Source organism: Trichoplusia ni, chromosome 1, assembly GCF_003590095.1.
Source record: "Trichoplusia ni isolate ovarian cell line Hi5 chromosome 1, tn1, whole genome shotgun sequence".
NCBI lineage: Eukaryota > Metazoa > Arthropoda > Insecta > Lepidoptera > Noctuidae > Trichoplusia > Trichoplusia ni.
In genome coordinates, this window is record NC_039478.1 from 16,633,048 (window position 1) to 16,640,213 (window position 7,166).

Consider the following 7,166-nt stretch of genomic DNA (forward strand, 5'->3'; position numbering starts at 1 on the left):
TAAATCGCATACTTGAGCATGCGATTTATTTCTAAATCGCATACTTGAGCATCTGCTTAAGGTAATAAAGTACCACTTTTCACTTTGAAGTAATCGCCACTTCATACTCATTTTATTTGCACCCACACTGCCATACATGTCACCATTTAGTAGTTTCATGTTTCATCCATTTACCGAATGGATGAAAAACTACGTATCTTATAAGACAAAACCCTTTTTCTAACAAATGATTTCCTACAAATCTACGCGTAAATACAAATAGAGTTTTTAATAATCTCTAGATATAGGTACATATCTCGTAGGTTTTATTTGTAATGAAAAAAACGTAACTTCTTATTCATATCCAAAGTAAATGTTTTTTAAGTGCTAACGAATGGTTTTTCTAAGCTCCGTATTACGTTGATTTCACCCTCTTTTAAGAGTCCTCGTAAAAGGCAGATTGCTTGCATAAAGTATCCATAGAGGGGCATAATTCTTTATTGCTGAGTTAGCCCTATAAGTTAATATCAATTTGAGGCCAGTCATCGATAACAATGCTTTTTTAAAGAGCAAAAATAAATCCTTGTGAGCGCAAAAAATATTAATCTGTAATTTCGTTTGAAGGCCAATCGATGAAATTTGAAAGACTTGAATTATTTTACAGTTTTAATTGTACCATAAATATTTCAAATTTGTATTATAAAAGTAAAAAATTACGACAATTTCATACCAACGCGGTGTAAGGCATTAGTTTTAGCCGACACTAAGAAATGACATATCAATTATAATTTAATGATGCAATGGTTTACTCTGGACTTGACCGGAGCCTTCCTCACGGGCTAACGCGGCGGTTAGAGTCTCAAGCCGAACTCATATCAATAATATACAAAGGTATGACTTGGGTAGTAACAAAGGTAGTAATCCAAGAAGTGAACGATTTAAATAACACTTAGTATTATACCCCTTCAAAGAGGAACCATCTCTAATGAGCCGTGAGCCTTCCACCGTCATAAGCTTTTAAAGCAAGACGTAAGTGAGATAGAGCACACACACACAGCGAAGAATGGAGAGAGTCCCCCCCTCCTGCCAAAATTGCAATAATCCCTATCTATCTATACTAATAATAAAGCTGAAGAGTTTGTTTGTTTGTTTGAACGCGCTAATCTCAGGAACTAGTAGTCCAAATTGAAAGATTCTTTTTGTGTTGAATAGACCATTCATCGAGGAAGGCTTTAGGCTATAAACCATCACGCTGCGACTAATAGGAGCGAAGATACAATGGAAAATGTGAAAAAAACAGGGCCGGTATAAATCATAACTTATATCTTCTACCCACGGGGACGAAGTCGCGGGCAACAGCTAGTTTACAGTAATGCTATAAAGTCCTAAGAAAACTTTGTATTCGACACAAAAATATCGCTTAACCCATGTATACTAGCTTACATGAAATATAAATGAGAATGCCAATTTGTATCTGCATAATTTATTAATCTGTATTACGTATATAGGTCTGTAAACACGATGTATTGTTTTGTAACCTTTTATCTATACCTTCTGTCTTCTCGTCTATAATAAACAGTTGTTTTTATATGGAAGTTTTATTTCAGTATATGCAAGAGTATATTTCTGGGGTGTTTTATACCATCTCATAAAGCAAAGACTCGGGAGCCGACCCCAACATAGTTTGTTAAAGGCTAGGCCGATGATGAAAGCAATAACCGAGCCAGCTGTGGAAATGACAGCGAACTTAATGCTGTAGAGCGTCATAGAACGTCGCTTCTTCTCTTTCTTTCTCATTTGCGATTGTCTTCCTCTTGAAGATGGACATCGTCAAGACATCAAGTTATGCCGTGGTGGATCTAAGACCCTTCACACAGGCCTATAAGACCTTTTGCGGTAGTCTGCGAACATCTTTTCCTTTGGCCCCAAACGTGTTCTATATTCCAGTTGTAACCAGTAAGAGTTGAGCACACTCCTTATTTTCCTCAAGGACGACATTTAGTACCTAAAACGGGGTGAATAGAGGGTTTTTTGGGGTGGATAGAAAAAGAGTTTTTATTAAAATTTGGACGTTTAACTAGACAAAACATAAAGATTATACGCAAACTCACAAGTATTTCATAAAGTAACTGTGTCTAAGCATTTTAATGTGAGAAAATATTCATGTAACCCCCTAAAAAACACTATTCTCTATTCACCCCTTGAAACTATATTCACCCCGTTTTACCGTATTTAACCTTTCTATAGATTCGATTAGATCTTCGTTTTTTGGCTACCAATACTGTAAGTGAGTCAAAGGCCATCTAGACGTTGAGCTATTGCATAGCGGGGGAATACAAACCGAAAATAAACCAAACATAAAATATACATTTTGGTATATTTTTGCAATACAAATAGTCGAAAGCTTATCCGACCAAAAAATGTACGTAACATTTTGAAATTTTAATCTAACGAGTATGTTCCAATGTTGGAAACTATCGTTGCTAGTCCCTAGGGTTATCACACAAGTGTATTCTATGTATTTACACTTTTCGTAAATGTGAAGTGGCCATCAATGTAGATACGAATGTTAATACACCCATTATATTTAAATTAATGGCATCTAGAACTTAGACAACGACTTTTACATAAAGATAAGCCCATGAAAACGTTGTACATTCATAATACACTAAAAAAGTTCAAAAACATTACCAATCATGTACGGAAATATACACAACTACAATATATTCTGAACAGATATCAAATCAGTGAGATATCACACATACAAACACAGATTATTTCCAATTCACGTTCAAAAAGAAAAATAAATTTCTGCTACTCCCACACATATGAAATTCAAAATCGACAGCCCCCATAAATACGTTACGCTACGTTTGACAACCCTAATCCATGCGATTTCAATTATGTTCCTTTTAAATGAAATTCTAGCTAAAATGTTTTGTTGAGCAATACCGCCGGATAACAATTCTATTTTGTGTGTTCAGAGTTCCGCTACCGTTTTAGATAAAGTATCAAAAGTCGTCATGTCATATGATATTTTTTTTGGATCAGCGTATGGATGACGTCACCGTGGGTGGCCTAGGAGGCGATGGTGAGACGATGTTAGTGCCGCCATACACGGGCCGCTCAAGCAGTAGTCCAGTGATCAACATACACAGACCGCTCTTGCAGTCAGACTCAACAGCTTGAGCAGTTCGTGTATTGCGAATGACTATTTTGTATTGAAACTGCAGATGACGCAACAGCGACCGCTTATAGATGCTGGCACTGTCTGCTTGAAGCAATCCGTGTATGGCGGATCTTAACGCTCACAGTGCTGCACGGATAGCCGTGTGGTTGAGGTCACCACGCCAAACCCACTTTGCGCGTAGGACAAGCATTTGTGCGATCCACGAATGCTTGTTCTGAGTCTGAATGTCTGTGCATGTGATTTGTATGTTTGTAAAACCCCCCGCGACACAAGGATTAAATTAATTAGTGCGGGCGTCGTTTTTTTTTTAAATACATTAATAAAAACATCGGTACTCACATAATTACACGTACACAAACATTACTAAAATATAAATCCGACAGTTAAACTGAGATTAATCAAAAATGTATATATTTAAACTGTTAACCGGAAACCTCTCGTATTCCCTCCACTTTAAAACACCGCAGTAAATATCTCGTTTAAAATATTCATAAAAAGGTTTCTACAAAATGTATTTTACTTATGGATCTGGACTCGGTCATATCAGAGAGCGCGATGTAGGTACTTTTGGGGTTTTGCACCAAATGGGTAAGACCCCTATTCGATAACTTTCAGTCCGTCCGTTACCAGGCTGTATCTCATGAAACCTGACAGTTAGAAAGTTGATTTTTTTTCAAGTTGATTTAGTTATTTCTGTTGTCCCAATAACACCAACTTATCAATAAATAAAAATTAACATTAAGGAATAGATAATGAGAACCCTTAGCGCGCGATTACGACTTGCACTTGGCCGCTTTTTATTTGCACTTTTCACAAGTATCGGTATTCCACCGCACTTAATGGACGTCGATATAAACAAATGCCATATTTGAACGTGACAGTATCGGAATATGCTGATTGGTCGAATGAGTACGTCTAGTTTGCATATCGGAACAGTTGAATGTCGATGTTTGATTTTTGAATTCGAAATTACTTGTATTATATTCGGCATTTTATCATTGGTATTCTAGAAACGTATGTTGTGGTGGTATGTTTGGTGTTGTGTCCAGAAAGGCAGTGCATTCATACAAAATATCTCAATGTCTGTCTACCTATTACGCTTTTGCGATTAAATTACCACCTCTCTAGCCAATTATTATTTCTGCAATTGTAAAAGTCATATAATTTCTGAATCGTTTTTAAAACCCTCAATTTTTAATATCAGTCGCAAAAATTACGCCTTATTAGGCGTTTAGAAATGATGTGTAATGATGCTACTTACTTCATACAATCTCAATCGCCTTGTACAATTTTAGCAAATATTACATAGCACATTTTCCAGAAGCAAACCGAATATTCCTCGATAATCACGATGGTAAGCATCAGTTTTATCAGACACTGTAGTTAGGGAATACAGGTCTGGCAGAGATCCAAACGAGGTCAATATGGAACGCGATATACGCGAATATTGCATCTAGATAACAGGTATGTGTAAGTGTAATAGGTTCATACGACTAGTAACGGTACGAACAGAACTCGGTATACTCTTTGACAGACAGATTTTTAAATCCACGTTCTAAAAAAAATTTATGAGTTGCTGTTATGCTTGTGTTTTGTCGTGGTGGCTTTGCGGTTTATTGCATGGATTTTCATGCACGAGGTGTAGGTTCTTTTGAGTTTTTCTAAGTTACATGAACTTTCTTAATTACTTACTCTAAGACACCACTGATAAACGGTGAAGGAAAACTTCGATAGGGCAACTCGCAGTGAGCTAGCTTGGTGATCAATGCACAACCCTTCCCTATACGGGAAGAGGCCTGATCCCAGGAGTAGGACGTAAATATGCTGGTATTATTATTCGCTATATTGAGTGTAAAATAGGTTTGATTCCTAGTATAGTAGAACGTAATTAATACTAGAACTACCAACAACTTACTACAAGTCACTGAAAAATACTCTCACTATATATATCGAACTGTATTTACGGACTTCTGTTGCTGCCTGTACATACATTGGTTTCATAAAAAAATTGGGCTGGAAAATTTTAGCCAAGCACCTTTTATTTCAGCCAATAATTTATTTCTTAGATATAAACATATGCTTGAAGGGCCAAGTTGATTAAACATATCCGACTCAATATTGCCTAATAAAATCATCGAAAATAACGTTTAATTATAAGTAAAGGAATTTCAATTATTCTGTTATAGACCACTGAACCAGATCGACCCTTACAGACTTCAATAAGCAAATAACATGATGTAAGAAACCCTGTTAACATATTCAAGTAAATGCAAAGAAAACAGTAGTCTATTAGGGTTTAGACAGTATAGATAAGATATAATTGGAGCAGTAATAATTAATATTAAGTATAATTACAGTCTTGACTGCACGAATAGCCGAGTGGTTGAGGTCTCCAAACCAAGTCCATGTGTCGCGGGTTCGATCCCCGCGTAGGACAAGAGTTTTTGTGATGAGTCTGAGTGTGCATGAGTGCATGTGACTTGAATATTTATGAAACAAATGCCACACAACATATGATTAAATTCCTTATTGCGGGAGAATCTTTTGTTAAATTAAAAAAAAAAACTTAAAAAAAAAAACTTACTACTTGCGATTTACTGCACAGTAAAGGATTTCTTTTGAACCTACCATTTATCCTATTCCAATATCCAATGGCTAACACTGGCCAGTTATCGAAAAGGAATCGGTCCGTCCGCCATCTTCCTCTGGGCCCAACGAGATACTTTAGAATTCAATTGTTTCAGCGTCATTTTGAATTTGAATTTTGTACGTAAAGTAAGTCAATAGTTAAAAAAAAAGAAATTATAATCTTGTCATACGAAATTTTTGTGTCCGTTTTGCCTATGACTGTTTTAAACGAAGACTCGCCTAAGATTAACTAGATAACTGTAAAAAGCATTTAATGGACCAGCCTAATGTTCACTATATCAAATACAGGCACATAATAATTCACTCAAAAACAGTCGAAGCGGTTAGCAATCAAGCACAACAATAAAAAAAAACAAAACGCCAAGAGTCCATAATTTCGAGTTCTAATATCGCATTCTTTTGTATGTCAAGATGGCGTCCCTACAAAGGAAAGAAAACTATAAAAATAAAGCTCCCTGGCTATTATTTTGTTTCGCAGAGACGTTTAATGAAGATGTCGTGGAGTATCACTTACTTGTCATCTTAAATAATATCTGGGGCTACGGAGAGCGAATAGGCACGTAGTATATCTCAAAAGTAAGGCAGGAATGTTTTGTACTTGGTCAATTTTATTTACGTCTTTATAATATACAGTATTTTTTAAGTTATGTTTGGGTCGGCCCCCAGTGTAATAGAATTGAAATCAACTGTAGAGTATTTATGATGAATTAATATGGAAAGGATTGCGGTAAAAAGAAAAAAAAACAATAGTTGAAAACAGAATAAATACAGATTTTTTTTAATTTGAACGTGACTTACCGATGTCATAAGTCTGTCTCTGTATGAATATTAATGGCACTGTGCGAATAAAATAAGAGAAACCGTTTAAAAACTTTACTGTCATTATGGCGTAGTTGGCTTTAAAATAATTTATCAACAGTACGTGTATCACAAATCTCATACTTATATTATTTAAATAATGTGTTATTTTTGCTAAGAATATGTTTGAAAGTGCTAATCTCACGAACTATTGAAACGATTTGAAAAAATATTTCAGTGTTAGATAGCCCTTTTGACTGAGGAAGGCTGTAGGGTATGCACCATCATACTAAAATGTATAAAACTCGCAAAGCAGTAATGAGATATGTTACAAATCCGGGGAGAAAATGCATGCACTCTAAAATACAAATCCGATTTGAAAAATTCCTAACGCGCGCTACTGCTAGTTTTAAATAATTATAAACTCAATTAATATGTAAATTGATTTGCGCTTCGATCACAAACCTTATTAAAACAATACAATGAGGACATTTTTAGCACGCCTCAGTTGATTACTTATTAATTTGTTTATTTAAATAAAACTAGTTCA